General features: G+C 35.9%; 1 protein-coding gene across 1 annotated transcript in view; it reads left to right on the top strand.

The window, feature by feature from the left end:
- Positions 1-16228, top strand: part of LOC118733333 (pneumococcal serine-rich repeat protein) — a 296036-nt gene that overhangs the window by 57428 nt on the left and 222380 nt on the right. The gene's annotated exons all lie outside the window — the stretch shown is intronic.

Below are 16228 nucleotides of genomic sequence, written 5' to 3'. Positions count from 1 at the left end.
TTGTTAAAATCTTTTAGATTGACATTTATGTATGTGCTATTTATGTATGAACATTAGGGCGGGTCAATTTGTATGGGAATTTTTTTCGACTATTGCCGTATAGAACATAATGATTCTACGTGTAATTCTAAGCAAATTTGCCGAAGGAACCATGGGTCTAAAATCCATTTTTGAGTTTGCCAAATTGCGAAAATAGGTTTCTTGGAATTTTGCTATAGTGTCGTAAAGAAGTGCTTAAATTTTGTATAGAAACATATATAATGGAGTTTTTGGTATGAGGAATATATATCTGCACTTATATTTTTTTCAAACTTGTATCAGAGGGCGCAACAGTAAACATTTTCGCATGCCGCTACGAAAACATTTTCGAAATGTGTAAAGTTTCTTAAACCTCTATCGTTTAAGACACATATTCAAATATTTGATTGAACTTTTTTCACTTTGAAAATGTGGCAACCCTATTCAATAATATTTTCGAAATAAATCGTTTGACACCCACATCGTTGCAGTATTCAATTTAACTTATTGTTTAACTTTTAAGAAAGGAGAGAACCCTCTGCAAAAAATGTCCTATATGCTAATCCAGGTTGTAGCCTGTTTGGGCGCCAAATTCAATTATAATACGTTGAACCGTTTTAGCGTGAAAGAGCAACAAACATACTCACACGCTCACTCACTAACAAACTTTCATATTTACTACTATTTACAAGTAGTAGTAGAATTAATCCTTTAATTTTGCCATTTGAAACAAGAACATTTTAAGACTCAAATATAAAACAAATAATTAAAAAATTGCTTTTAAAGACAAACTTTTAAAATAAGAAAATTGACCCCCGCAATACCTAACGACAAAATTTATGGGGGAGTAATTTCTTCCCGTTTAAATAATATACGTTATAAACATGAAGAAAATCGGAGTTATTGTCGCCTGGGTAAAAGATTGTCTTAAGCTTCATATGTACGTGCGTAACATACCACAATCTTTTACCCAGGCGACGATATGTAAATACGGATTTTTCAAACATCTCGCCTCCTGTGCCGCCTATCGGGCAAACTTTTAGTGGAGTTATTCCTTTTTCTGTGGGTAATATTTATTCCAAATGTGAACCATATCGAACCATAAATACGGGGGTTTTCAAATATCTCGACAACTGCGCCATCTAGTGGATTAGTTCATCTTTCATGTTGCATTGTCATCGGGTTCTGAGCTAAGTTTGAAGTCCCTATCTTATTGTGAAGTTGGTTAAAAATGGTTTGCAAGATTTGATTAAACACAGGTGAAGCTTAATAAAAGTTTGTAATTACTCTGCTCTGCTTCTGATATTTCTCGCATTGCGCTAAGAACGAAGGCTAAATAAATACTCATATTTTATTGACGCCAGTTGTTATGCGGACTACACACGCGGCAACCGTTTAGTCAACGTGTTGAGGAAACCTGATTTTCTTGTTCAATATACGCGATGCAACCGTTGAGGCAACCATTACGGCAACCTTAGTAATGTGTGCTCTGTACTATTGATGGTGTACATTCCTTTAAGTATTTATTATTAAGCCCTCTCTTGAATTTCGCGATGGTCTTTTTAAAAAATCCCGGACTTGGTTTGCAAAGCTCAGATACACACACAGGCTGAGTAATCCGCCGTGATACAATTGGAACGAGAGCGCTTAGGTGTTTACATTTATTTACTCTAAAATTAAACCTATATCAGCCAAATTATCTATGAGTCTAAAGTACTTCTTAAAGAATCAGTTTCGTATATTGGTCTGGGCAGGACAGCGGCAGTGATAATCTTTCATGCATATTCTCCATTCTTTCCACGTTTCTTCAGCTCCGACAGAAGTCTTCTTAAATTCAATCACAATGAAAAGCAGCTAAGATCTTTTTGCTAAGTATTTATATAATTTTCACTGACTTTTCTGTACATTCGTTTCCGCGGGCCATTAGATTTTTTTGTGTTTTTTATGTTGACCCCGCAAGAGTTTTTTTTTTACAGAAAAGGCATCCGCTAGGTGGCGCTAAAGTGAAGATATTTTGAAGTTGGACCGAAATATTGAACATTTTTTTAAATTGTAAATATAGCCTAAGAAAGTATTTCTGTTAAAACTAAGCACTTATGATAAAGGCCGACTTGGTAAAGATTTTTACTTATAAAAGCAAAGGTACGTAAATCTAATTAATACATTTTGTTGGCCAACATAGGGTTACAGGTTACAGACATACATTTTCACTTAATAATAATTGTAATGAATTTCCGTTTTTAAATAGCAATACAACTAAAAGGATGGTGAATGAGGCTGTTAAGGCCGCATAAAATTGTTCTCTATTATGAATGTCTCTTGACTATTTTTGCATATGTAGCATGCACATTGAGCATATATGTATATACATACATGTAACGATAATGGTGTAACGATTATTTCAAAATAGCATTCTACCATCACCCACCTGAATAAGGACAAGTGTACATTTAAGTAAGTAAATTCCATTGAATTCCCATTGAGATGCGTAATTACGCAGAATATCATAATTGGATTGGAGGACAAGAGAGGATTTAGTACGAGTGCTTTACATACCTTTGCATACATAAATATATATGTATGCAGCTTAACAAATTATTTAGATGAAATGCAACCATAGTAACGTAGGCTTTGACGTAAGCAATTCTTTTGTGCATTAACAGATGCAATTATTACTCACACACGAGAGTAATTCTGTGTATGTATGTATTTTTATGTTTGCTGAACTTACTAAAAAAAGTGTTAGATAATTGGCTCTTAACAATTATTTGTTACTTAGAATAGGTCAAGAGATATTCTGTAGATATATTTTCAATCACAATAAACAGAAATGTCACTGGGCTGCCTATAGTACATATTTACATATGAATCTGTAGATATTTGAATTCTCTCGTGTGAGGCCATTTTCTCCTCAAAGCAGTAATTCACAGAGTTCTCATATGATATTTTTTTATCATTAATATTAGTAGTTTAAGATGTTATCTTAATGAAATTTAGTTAAATATTTAAAAGTTTGTGGAATTTGAAGCAGGAGGATATTAATCAAGCCGTAAGTCGCTTATTGATGAATAAGAATATTTAGTAGATTAAAATTCGGACCTTACTCTTTTCACATGCATTTTTTTGGACGTCCCTAATATTTAAGTATATATGTATCACTTTATCTGATGGCCTGCAACTGCCTCACACGTAAATTTACTGCAACTAAATAGTAACAGCTGCCATAAACATGTGTCACCAAAATGAAACCATTCAACATTGTTGCGGTTTTCGCTGACGTTAACGCTATCTAACGCTTTAGTGCAGTTTTATGGTTGTGTTAAAACAGCATGTTCACAGAAAGCAATAACACAAAAAGGGCAAGGAATGCCCGTGCGCGAGCTTAATGGCTTTGTGTTAAGCTTAAAGAAGAATTTTATATACTAAATATGTATCGCAATAGAACTATGTGGGTAATTTAATAGAAAACTTTAGATGTAAATTGGCTAGATAAAAATTAGCTACATATAAAAAGGTTTTTTTTTCAATGCATTATTTGCAAGTCTAACTACAAAAGGGAAAATTTACAGCACATACAACAGTAATAAAGCCGCAGTATAAACTTAACTTGAATCCGAACCCGTATCGACACAAGCTGCCATATTTCTATATTCGTCGTCCATTGCTTCGAGAAGCTGTGCTATCCAATGACCTTCTACGCGGGCAATTTGAAAAGAAGTGCAAAAAAGACGGCCAATGTGGGTCTGTCGGCCAATAGGGTCATAACCACACTTTTATGGGAATATTATTTAGAGATTTTGATTTGAAGTAACACCTATGCAGTAATCATAGAAAAAATCCATCAATTGGGTTGCGAACTCCTACCATATTCATCCGATTTAGCCGCCATCGACCATCTGCTGTTCCAAACCCAAAGAAATGCGTGCTATTATTGTAAAAAAATATATTTAAAGGACTAATATACACTATACCACATCGTAGAATTTCGTCCTTCTAACTTTTATAACTTAAAAAAATAAAATAAAATTAATAAAAAGGGAATTTCTAATACGAATTCCGTCTCGTGAACCAAAAAAACTAAATTTTTTTGATTATACAAAATTTTCTCTTTCATTTGGTACCCAATTTGCTATTCTGCATGGCACTGAAAGTCCTTTTAAAAAATCCTGAATCAAATTTAAATGCTTTTCATCTAACAACTAATACACTGTGCGGCTACCGCTAACTACTCTTATTTATCCTTGTACTTTCCGCTCGGAGTCCATTCTGTGTATTACTGTGGCTGCTTTTGTATGTATTGTGTAAAAGCGTGGCGCTCTGTGGTTTGTGTTAGTGGTGTTGCTAAAAGCCAGTGTTGTTGTTTGCTATTTGTCCTTACCATCCACGATTGCAAGTGACAGTAAAGTTGTCATAGTCGTTGCGACAGTTATTGCCGTTGGTGTTAAGTTTGCCATATGTAGTTGTTGCTTTTGCTGCTGCCTTTGTGGGTTTGCCGGTTGTTAGTTGTGGTTCAACGATAAATGGTACAGATTTACCGCCACTCTTTTTTGTTGCCATTATTCTTTTTTTTTGTAATATGGACAAGGAGTTGTTGAAAGTTTTATAATGGGAAGTGCCAATATAATATGAGCTTCAAATAAATAAATTGGTGTTTATGAAAATTTTGTTTTACTTAAAAACTTCAAAACAGTAAACTCGCCATTAAAGTCGGAAGCAGTTGTTGGATAGTGTGAGCTACTACTTGGATACCAAGCAAGGTCCTAGGATGCATTGGTTTCAAGTGGGACTGAATACGAACCAATGGTGTATTTAGTCATAAATACACCAAAGGAGAACCGGCTTCTAGCTATGGAAGAGGCTATGGTGTGCATGTTGACAGGCTCGTTCGAAGCCCTTCGAACCAGATGGCTGTACTGCTATTAGACTACATTCTAACCACGAAATTGGTTATACAGAATATATATATACAACACACTTTTTTCGCCTACAGAAGTCAACAAGAGAATTTTATAACTTTAACCAACGAAGTTATGCCGGATCACTTCAAATGATGGATGGTCTTGAAAGATGAATCTCTATCTGATCATAGCTTTATTGAATTTCGGGTTGGAACCCACACTTTTCAAGTGCTAATAGGTCGGAATCCTCGTAATGCGAACTGGGCAAAGTTTTGTTCGTTCCTTGCAGATAGAATACCAGATCTTCCTAAACTACTGGCGGTTACAGCACCAAATATTTAGGAGGAAAAGATAGCGGAAACTTTCGGAAACATCAGGGATTTCATGATCAAGGCTCAAAAGAGCCGCTGGTTCAACAACGACATCTGCAAAGCAATCAAGTTTTTACTGAAACAGCCAAATGCGCGTTTTCCCAGCAACTCACATTTCCATTAAAGCCGTCGCAATCAAAAACCTCCGAGTGCAGTTTTACCACGAAAACGTATGTATCTCATAGACACCGTCTGCAATTCCAGCGCGACGATATACTTTCTTTTCATCTACCTGTGTAGCAACATCAAGTCACACATCGAAAATAAAAGGAGAAGCTCGGCCAAACACTTGGAAAAAATATGAGGGCCAAGTACTTTTTATTAATGAGTTTAAAGTTTTAGACGGAAAAACTTAACGAAATTTATGGAATTAAAAGTACGAATAAGTAAATACTAGTATGCATGCACATTAGGCTGCACCACGAAAAAAAAGTTGTGGATTTTCCACAGGGAATTATAAAATTTATTATATGTATTTCAAGACTTCCACCAAAAAATCTAAAGTTTATGTGGGCTAGACCGTTGATAAAATTCGTTAACATTTTTATGCTGATATTTTAAGCCCAAATCATTCTTCTAGCATCTGAGATGGGCATCTAAAATAATATTTTTTTAAAAACTAATATGAAAATTTAATTTTGTGAGGCATTTGTAAACGGGTCCAGCTCACGTAAGTCTGAATATTTTTTGTAAATATTTGCCAAAGGTTTAAAAGTATAACAAACTTTACAATTTTGATGGAAAAATAGTACCGATTACACTGCAGGCACGCTAAAGTGACACATAAAAACGCCGAGACACGTAAACTTAATTTTGGGTCGTAGATTACAGATCTGTACCCCGTTTTTGTAGTTCAGATAATTTTCCCAAGATATTTTGCATTTAACGTTTGCATTGCGAATGAAAAAATTCAAACCTTGACATGGAAAATGTTACTCAAACGGTGACGTACGACGTATGAGTAAAATTTTTTTTGTATGAACATTGATGCGCCCTAATGTGCATACAAAACGAAATGTGTATTAAGTAAATGTCAAAAAAAAGTTAAATAAAAATTCTACCCATACTTGGTTGCTTTAATTTCCGTTTTCCTAAAAATTCGTTGTGCGCAATTAAAACTTTCCAGGCGTCTAAACTTTGCCATTAAATACATAAATCCTCTATGGGCTGAAGGTTAGTGAAATACTGTTGTTGTAGTTTATTTCGAGATTTCCTCTGTAATGAAATCATAGTTGAGGGCGATCTAGAAAAGCGTATGTATGTAATTATTTATGTACTTTGCACAAAGTAGTTACGAGATTATTTGCGTGCGCATATGTTTTCCTCTAGTGAATAGATTTTTCCGGGAAATTAACTAGTCTCAGCTGTACGTGTGCTCACACGCGATGTAATACTTGCAATTTGGAATTAAAAACATATTCCACCAGAAGAGAAGAGATTATATTTGTACACGTAAATCTGTACTCTTGCGTGCTTAGCTTGGCCGGCAAGGCATTCAATTTCTCTGCGTAAAACTGTGATAAGTTTCTTATAAAAAAAAGTAGGCACTTTAAAATGCTGTTTACTAAAAAAGTATATTTTTGAGTTGACCAGCATGAAAATAACGCACCCACATGTGTAACTTTTTAATTAGCTAATTGCAAAAAAATAATGATAAATGCGTGGGGAATCGAGTGAGCTGAGCTGGCTATGCAAATAATATTATTATTAAAAGCTATTGTGCGCTTCTAACAAATGATTATCTTCAGATTAAAATTAATGATATTGATGATATGTACAAACTAACTTAACCTGAAAGAGGTGAAGGAATAAAGTGAAAATAAACTTTCTTTCCAAGATAGCGAAAGCTGAAGAAAAATGTAAGCGAAATTGCAATTAGTACAGTTTTAATTAAACTTATCTACAACTTTGGCTTGAATCTTAGTAAAACAATTAACTCTAGTGGGGGGGAAAAAGCTGTACTAAAAATAGTAGTGAAAAGTGCTGCGCGTTCTTTGCATCCTGGTGTATGCTCTTAGGCAGCGCTTGTCCGCTGTAGATGCAAACATACCATACTACATACATACATACATAGCTACTGAGTGAGCACTAGGATTGTTCTATATCGGAAAAAATAAACCGCTATTTCTTTATTTTGAAATCAAAAAATATTTAGAGGTCGGAAAACCACTTTGCGTAGAAATGGTATGGAATTCTTGAAAATCAATATCTTTCGATCGGAAAACTTCGGTTATCTTATCAGGAGACTTTCAATAAGAATACGCAATTGTTCATTTAACCATTTGTTACTACTTAAGGTTTTTTATTTAAATATGCGCTATCTACTTAGAAAAATTTCACAAATTTTCATTAAAATTTTGAGCTTTTTAATGAGATATTTTTTAAAAAAAAATTTTGGGTACGAAACTATGCAACTATGCTTACAAAATTTCAGTAAAATCAATGCAAGTTTTGGGCGGCTAAAAAATTGCGTTGATTTTTAATATTTTCTTTTGCCGATTGCTTTTGCGGATTTTTTCATTTAAATATGGAAATTTGGGAAACCGCCGTCAACAAAAAAAAAAAAAAATAAAAATTTTTAAAATCAATGCGATCAATGCACTTATTTTACTAAAATTTTATTAACCTTGTAACTGCATATCCAACATTTTTATAAAATTTCTCATTAAAAAGCTCAAAATTTAGATGAAAATTTGTGGAATTTTTCTAAATTATGTATACAGTTTAAATATTTGTATTTATATGTTTTTTTTTTTAAAGCATTAACCATTGTTTTATAAGAAATAGCTAAATTTGTAGCTTAAAAAATATTGCAAATATTAAAAACAAAACAACATTCATCCACTTGCGACTACCCTCGTAAATGTCAAAAGAACGCGAGAAAAAAAATACTCTTTGCCGCTGGTTAAGCATACGGCTTGCCAGTATGTACATACATATCGAAGCCTAATCGCCAAAATAACGTAAACGGCATTTTCTTCAAAATTTATTTTTATGCAGAAATGCACCTAGATGCCTAGAAACATTCCTCTGCATTAAAAATAAAATTTTGAAAAAAATGTTGCTTACGTTATTTTGGCGGTAAGGGCGCGATATGAACGTACATATGTACATATGTATGAATGCAATGTAGTGTTAAATTGACGTCTGCTCTAACAACGCAACGCAATTACGAAACATGGCATACAGCTGCTCCATACATACGAGTAACTAAATATTTATATATGTGTACATATGTATGTAAGCACAAAAATATAACTTGCCGTAGTGATCGCGAGTCAGGCTTATAGAATTGCGGCGCAATTAAATAGCGAAAAGTGTGGGTGTATGTGCATAAGCCCCGCACAAATGCAAGCCTACATGTGCAAGTACATACATAAGTACATTAATATGGTAGTGTGTGTACGTGCCTGCAGCTGCATCAATTTTGTATCAGCAAATGTACCAATGTGTTTTTTTGTTATTGTTTTTGCTCTTCGTCGAAGTGCTCTAATTTATTGTCCTGCAGTTCATGTTGCTGCAACTGGTGCTTGCTCACGTAATAATTGCGCGAACTCATGTAAGTATGTACATATGTATGTACAAGTATATACATGCACAATCAGTTTTGTTGCGGCTGATATTTTCTGGCGTTTGTGTTGGACGCGCTTTTATGCTGACAAGCATTTTCCCGCCGCCTCCATTTGTGTGGTTGCTTTGCATTGTGTGCACTACTCATACGCCATGGTGTACCGACCAGTTGATTGTGTGTTATTTCAAATGCGGATACACTCACTGCATTTTCTAATTCAACCTAAATTAATTTGCTCTAATTAGCAAAAATTGTTTTAATATTAACTAGCTTTCCCTTTGTTTTTGCATTTATTGGATTTATTCATAAGCCAAGCGGGTTTTGCTTGTGCGCTCAGTTTTAGAGAATTTGGTTTATCAAAAATTCGAAATGCTTCAAATTGATTGTTGAATGCTAAATTCAAGTCGGTGGGCTTAAATAGTTCATCATGCATCGGTGAATAGTCTAATAATTAAATTGATAGGTGCAACGCTAAATTTTTGTATCTATAGAAGCCATCCACGCACAATGGGACTCTGCGGGCAAAAATAGTAAAAATAAAAAAATATTCAGCTCGTCCAAATTAAGAAGAATTTTTGATGAAAACGCATGTTTGCATTCATATGCTGAGCTTAAGTAAATACAATGTAAGAAAAAACATATAAGCTGAAGTTTACAACTTTGTGGAAAACTACAAAAAAAAAATAATGCAAAAAATTTTCACCCAAATTTTAAACTTATATCTCAGAAGTGTTAGAGTTTTTTTGAGTAAACAGTTTTGTAATCCACTCAGTTCAAGGCTAATAATGTGTAAGTTTCAAGTGGCTAAAAACTAGCCTTGATTTTTTAGAAATTTTTTCTTCCATATAAAACTAAATTGCGGTTATTCGTCGTATGAAAGCAAATACCGCGAAAAAACTAACTGGCGCATCTCTGGTCACGCAGTGATCCTTACTATACTAGGGTGCTCACCTCGTAATTCAGTTAAACAGCCGGTGTTTTTAAGCCTGACTGTCGTTAAGAACCAGAGGGCATTGTACACGATATAGCCTTCTAACTAGCGTAGTCTTCTCTAATACATTCATCCAGGCGAGGGCCCATAAAATATTATAGACTTCAGAATAGTTTAACAGCGCCTGAAAATGATTTTTAGAAGAGAGGACCCAATTTTTTAAAAACCTAAGCCACCGCACCATAGGTCACTATTGGTCTCGCTATCATGGTGTACACATCCATCCTAGGATTCTCGGAGTGCACCCCCAAGATTTACCCGCTGGACGTTTACACACCATTATCGCTCACGTGACCTTAGAGGTGACCGCCTCAACATGACCCAGACACTTCATCTCTGTAGCGGCATTGATCGCGACCCCATATAAGGTTAAGTTCCTCATCCCCTGGAGAGTTCGTTTCTTGGTAAACGGGAATATAGCTGCCTTAGAAGGGTTGATATTTAAATAGACATCTGCACATCACCTGCTTGCAAGGTTAAGTCCTCTTTGGGCAATGTCGCAGGGAGGACTTGCGGACTTGCCTCTAGCGATAATAACTATGTCATCCGCGTACCTTTGGTGTCGAACGCCCTCATTAGTAAGTAGCTGTAGGCGTTCATATACAACTAAGCTCCACAGGAGCGGAGATAACACTCCCCTTGCGGGCGCCTCTTTTTTAGGTGGTTTGATCCTATTTACATAGGAAAACTCCATTTATCGTCCCTCAGCCCGTATTTATTACCCTCATGGAGCAATTTTCAATTTTCAGCCTTTGCGTTGACTGAGTACTTGGCTACTAGGTCTTTAGCTAACGCATTTGTGCATAAAATTGCTAGTCTCTGTTCAATTTCTAATAGCCTTTCAGAAGGGTCAAGCTTCAAGTCAACATAAGTTTGTTTTCTCTGCAGCCCCTTGATGCCTCCGTGTTATTGTTGAGTGAAATATTCGCTCAGTTTCTGACGATAGTTTCGATAGCCGATATGTTGGGAGTATAATAAAAAATACCTCAGCTGAGCTCTCTCTAGCAGTTAGATGTATCATTAGTAGGTGTAGGCGTATCTAGGCACACAGAGTAAAAGAGTGTGTTATGTTTACCAAACATGATAAAGGCGAGACTTGCATTGCAGAACACATTAGAAGTAGTTCGTAAGGTCGCTAATGCATGAACGGCCAAGCTTCAGGAACGTAACTGTTGACACCTAAGCTCTTTCCTCCTTATATATATTTCTTTTGTTTACTTAATATTTAGTGCCATGATTTTTTTAGTGCATGCACCTCTGTTACCTTCGACAAACACTTCACACCTTAACCTAGTGTCAGCTCGGGACTCATAAGTAAAGGTTCTACACTGTATAAGCCGGAGCTCGGTTCTCAGTTTTAGAGAACTCAACATTGTAGTACACCCTCAGCCTAGTTGGCAAAATTATAAAAAGAGGTCTAAGTGGCGCAGGCCTGTACTAGTAAATACTTCCTTTTTTATTTTATTATGCTAGTTACATTTGGTAGTAATTTGAATTGCTCATTCACTTTGCCACTCTTGTGTGTCAAAGTTAAATTAGCACACGCGTGCATACATGTACATTAGGGTGCTTACATTTTTGTATGGGTAAAACAAATTTTATCCTACAAAACGGGGCACCCCCTTAAATTTTTCCTTTCGATGTTTGTAATACCTCTGCCAACCTTAAATGTTTTACTGAAACCAATAGAGGGTGCTCAATAGCCTTGAAACGCGCTACTGGATCGCTGTGAAACTGGCAAAAATATTGGTGATTTTTTTTAAAAGCTACTGTTGTCATGACAACTGAAGCTTGTGATAATTTTTTAGATAATTTAAATTTGAAATGTTCTTAGGTTGCTTAACCAATTGTTTGATTAATGTACATATGTACACAATATTTCTAGAGTAAAATATGAGCGTCATGAGCATCCTCTAAATTTATACTTAGAAACGTTAAGTTTGCTACCAGCAAATCTTTCGGCAAGAGGAAAAAATTTGGAAGGTGCCCCAAACCCTATCTCGAAAAAAATTTTGTTGGGCCACTCTAATGTAGATACATATATACATACTCGCTTTGTGGTAGCTTTTACAAACAGAAAAAGGTATGATGAAATTTGTCGCTTTAATTTTAGCGCACATTTCGCAAAAAAAAAAATTAACAATTTTTTTTCTGCATTGACGTTTTTATTCCACTTTTCCACTTCGTTTGAAATGAATTTCACTAATTGCCCTCTTACAGCTGTGTCTCACAAATTTGCGATTTTAATTTGATAACCAAATATGGAATGCATTCAAATATTTGTTGACAAAAACTAAAATACCAGTAGTACATACTAAGCTGTTTTATACTCGCTGAATTATTTCTCTTACTTTACTGATAGTTTAAGCTTGTGTGTGACAAACGTGACTGGTGCGCACATACGTACGCATGTAAATAAAATGTATACATGCTTATAGTATGATGTGTGGTGTAAATAAAATATACGTGCATGCGTATGAATTTATTTCACTGCGAATATAATCCGTTGTGTTTTGTGTCGTTTTTTTTCTCTTACTAACCCCTCGCTACAGAGAGAGCCGATAGCGAATTAATACCCGTATATATGTAGCTATATAAATTCATATATTTGTATGCATGTATGTATGTATGTGTGTTCATAAATTTGTTATATAAATTCACTTTGTCACAAAATAGAATTAAATAAATTTGAGTGCCGGTGTAGCTAACAACGAAAATAAGATCAAGTTAAAAAGCGAAACCAAAAAGCGTTCATATCATATCACAAAATAGCGAAAATAACGTATTGGACTAATATGAAGGTTGGCACGTGCAGCTTTTGTGTGCAGAATATTTAAAGAGAACAGCATTTTTAGAGCAAGAATGTGATAAATAGACATTGCGAGTTAAGCACTAAATATGTCTGGGGTATTGAATTGGAGTAGGGTATTCCGTGAACTCTTTAAAAGAAGAACGATGCTTTTATTGCCGGGCTGGCATTTTAACATCATTTCTCAAAAAAACCAATGCCCAGTGCTTTAAAAAAAAGGGTCTACTCTCAATAGATCTAATTTGGATTTCTAGTCATCGAAATATCACTGAAAATCCGGCTGCCGATGAGCTAGCCAGAGTGGGTTCCTTGTTACACTCAAGTAAGGAGCGTACTTTCACTAATTGGTCTCAAAATCGTATAAGACATTAGGTTAAGGGAACGTACACTCTGTTAGCGAAACCCAATTTGCTATTGAATACCGCATCAGAAGATTACATATCGCCAAAGACGTCTACTCTATCATAAAGTTTTAGAGAACCAGGAATAATTCACTCTGCTGTGTGTATGCAATGACTCAATAAGGAATAGCAGAATCGCTTGGCCCACGATTGAGTGCAATTCTATGCAGGAGGTGTTCATAGTCCTAACAAGATTCTAGTATAAGCAATCGTTCTGTTTGATTTTAAAAACATAATTCCAAAGTCGATGATATCCGATGCCGATGTCATCCGCACACGTCAGAAATTTTACACGTACGAACTTGTTAAAAATTGTACTTGAGCTGTTCAGCTCGGCAGATTTTATTATCTTCTTCAACATTAATTAAAAAAAAAAAACATACAAAAGGGAGCTGTAATGTCTGAAACTTCGTTGGCTACCAAATGACTAGAAGAGGTCTTGGAACTGGTGCTATTGCTCAGCGTTATCTTAGACAGACGTAGAAGTTTCAAGAGAATAACAAATTCAGATATTGTGGCGTATAGGAAACTCCTTTTAGTGCTGCCGAAAGCGGGTTTGAAATCGACAAATAGAAGAGGTGAGTGCCGGTGCTCTTCTCGTGGATGTTTTTCCAAGATTTGGCGTATTGTGAACACCAGGTCTATGGTGATCTTAAGCCACACTGATAATGCGCAATGAGTTCGCTGACGCTGGTCTTCAGTATGTCACACAATACGATGCTCTCAAGGCTGATCCGATGGCCTTTCTGGTGGATTTGGCAGACAATTTAAATAATTCCAGTCGTTGAATTGAGTTTATCCAAATCTCTGATAGAGGTTTTGGGGCATTTTTTCCGGCGGGCTAAATTTTTAAGATCTTTGCTCTCGAAAAATTCCTTTCGCATCCCTTTTCAGCCCCATTTTTCGGTCCACTATGCGACATATTTTTTCTCTGCAGCTTCGTAACATTCCCCATCGTTCCAGTAGTTCTTTCGGGCTGGCGAGAAATGTGGTGCCAATCCTCTCAGATGTCTATTTTTGATTATTTTATGGCTGTGGTGTATATGGCGTGGGTGATGTAAGGTTAGGCTAGGTTAAGTTAAACTGGCCGGCCGCGGTGTCGAGCCACAGATAGACCGGTAGATCCTTAGCGTTGCCAGTTGGGGTTCGATTTTAGGCGTTAAAGTAGACATAACAAAGCATGTCAATGCTCTTTGCGAATTTCAGTATTAATTCAGCCTTACTTCTAAGATGTATTTTAACTTATAGAATTGATTGGCTCCCAGGCATTTTAGTTGTGTTTTTGACAGGGCGCGACATCGGTGTAGAAGGCGCTCTTGGGTTTTCCTAATGTCCCGCTCACGACACTTTTTGCACCTGTCTACATTAATGAAACCCCTTTTGCATTCCAGTCATACTGCTATCTATTTTTTTACCCGGTTGTTCGAGTGGTCTAAAAATGTAGTGTGTATGGCGGGTTCTTCCGCTATTTCATTCTATTCCTTGTTGGCGGCCACCCAATAGATATGCAGCCTCCCGTTTGCGGCCAGCTTTCCAATTGCTTCTAGCAACTTCAGCATATTTTAATAATTTCTGAGAAGTACGGATCAACGTCGACAGTCTGTATGCCGAGCTATTTATTTCTGACTTTAACATAACCTAAAATTCAAAATTGAACTACAACACTGTGCTTTCCAATCCACCTCCGAATCTGAAGAATTGGACTTATGTACGAACATAAATATACATAGGTATGTATGTACACAAATGTGTTTGCGTATTTCAGTATAGACGTAAATTTTCCTCTCTGAAACATAAATACACAAAATTGTATGTTCATTAAGCTGGGTAACAAAAAGAAGTTTGTAGTAGAGATGTGTGCGGGATGGCGGGACCCGCGGGACTCACGGTACTGATTTAAAATTGGCCGGGATGGGCGGTATCGAGAAGGTCTGTAAAAATATGGCGGGCGGGACAAGGACCAAAATTCTTTCCCGGCACTCCCGATAAAACCGCAACCCCCGCAAATTCACAAAATCTGCCTTAAAAACGAAGTTTGAAATATGCACTTTTAATATTTTACTGAGACGAAAACGAACAGCGAAACAAAATAATCGGAAGATATCAGGTCTTTAATTATTATTTTTAATATTTAAAATTAATTTGAAAGACAGGAACATTTTTGTCAGCCTTCGATCGGCTTGAAAATCACGCCACACAAGTTGAACCGATCGTTTCAATTTGTTGTCCGTTTGTAGCCTGTTTTAGAGATAGATATCGGGACCCACGGGACCCGCAGTACAATTCTGAAAAATATCGGGATGGGCGGGTTCGGGACTTAAAAATCGAATTTTGGGATGGACGGCATCGGGATTAAATATAGAAGTTAGCTTTCAAGCTTTGGGGGTAGTAATTATTTACTTTTTTTCTACCGTTTCGATTTAATATGCTTACATATGACTATAGCATAGCTTGTGCATGTTAGCACGTCTACTATACATAAATACATATACAGTTTGGCTTGCTAAAGTAAAATTTTTCAATTGAATTTCATTTTTCATTGAATTGTGCGCATTGATAAAAATGAAAACTCAAAAAGAAGTGATATTAAGAGCGCATGAATAAGTGAATGGCATAAATGCAAGTACCCGTACAATGGACGTTCAATTTATTTATCTCCACTTCATAGTAGTACTCATGTATGTACATATGTATGTATGTATGCCTGTTTTCTTATGAGTATGTATGTATATGTACCAGCAGAAAGAGACGAAATGAAGTTGGAATACTAACAAAAGACACACCTAGCGCCAAGGGCTGGGCTATATATGTATAAAAGCAATGCGGACGCAAGAGAATACACTTTTCTAAGTACGAGTAAGTTGTTGAAGGGCAAGCAGAAAACATTGAACGGACCACACAAAAGGGCAAGCGTCGAGTGTAAACGATGTTCAAGAGTTGAATGCGAATTGAAGTTTGCAATTTACAGTTATAATGCTGTAAACGTCATTCACTTACTCGTCATTGAGTGACATGACCGGATATGAATTCGCTTGAGAGAAATGTGTCTAGCAAATTCTAGTTACTCATACGCCATGTAGTACAACGCTGCTAACGTAACTTGCTTTTATGGATTTGAAAAGTTTACTTTAATTTTGATTTCTTGCTTTTTAAAATCGGCATCTAAGAC

Source organism: Rhagoletis pomonella, unplaced genomic scaffold (assembly GCF_013731165.1).
Source record: "Rhagoletis pomonella isolate Grant_MI unplaced genomic scaffold, Rhpom_1.0 Rhpom_scaffold_00002, whole genome shotgun sequence".
Classification (NCBI taxonomy): domain Eukaryota; kingdom Metazoa; phylum Arthropoda; class Insecta; order Diptera; family Tephritidae; genus Rhagoletis; species Rhagoletis pomonella.
Note: the sequence above shows the minus strand (reverse complement) of the source record. Positions and strands in the feature narration are given on the sequence as shown.